The sequence below is a fragment of the Theobroma umbraticum genome, unplaced genomic scaffold (assembly GCF_002168275.2).
Source record: "Theobroma umbraticum cultivar Fairchild unplaced genomic scaffold, ASM216827v3 scaffold_20.0, whole genome shotgun sequence".
NCBI lineage: Eukaryota > Viridiplantae > Streptophyta > Magnoliopsida > Malvales > Malvaceae > Theobroma > Theobroma umbraticum.
The window spans coordinates 213,078-213,467 of NW_018397266.1; the positions used below are offsets into that span (position 1 = coordinate 213,078).

At 34.6% G+C, this 390-nt stretch overlaps 1 pseudogene; it reads right to left on the minus strand.

Moving 5' to 3' along the window:
* Window positions 1-76: 76 nt before the first annotated feature.
* LOC110423423 (pre-mRNA-splicing factor ATP-dependent RNA helicase DEAH10-like) overlaps window positions 77-390 on the minus strand; it is a 3,603-nt pseudogene continuing 3,289 nt past the window's right edge.

Genomic DNA, 390 nt, shown 5'->3' on the forward strand with positions numbered 1-390 from the left:
AGTACATCCTTAAAAAGGAATGCTCGTCTAGAAAGAGTTACTATTAGATGAACTCGAAAAGTTTGCCAAAGAAATTTCAAAACCAATCAAAGTGTATTTGAAACCTGTATGTTTTGTCGGGGTGCTTTAAAGCTGCATTGAGGAAAAAAACAGCAGCAAGGCATCTACAGAACTGAAGTGTGTCATCTCCACAAGAAGAAATATAAAGGCCCATTTGTTCAACATGTTGTTGGATTTGACTGCAATAAACCACCTAATTAACTTAGATATGCTTACTTATAGGTCTTTGCATACAACTTTCGAAATAAACAACATAAGAATTACTAATTACCAACCCTGGACCCTTATTTAACAGGAGCATGTTTATTGAATGGGAAAGCCTAAAAAATT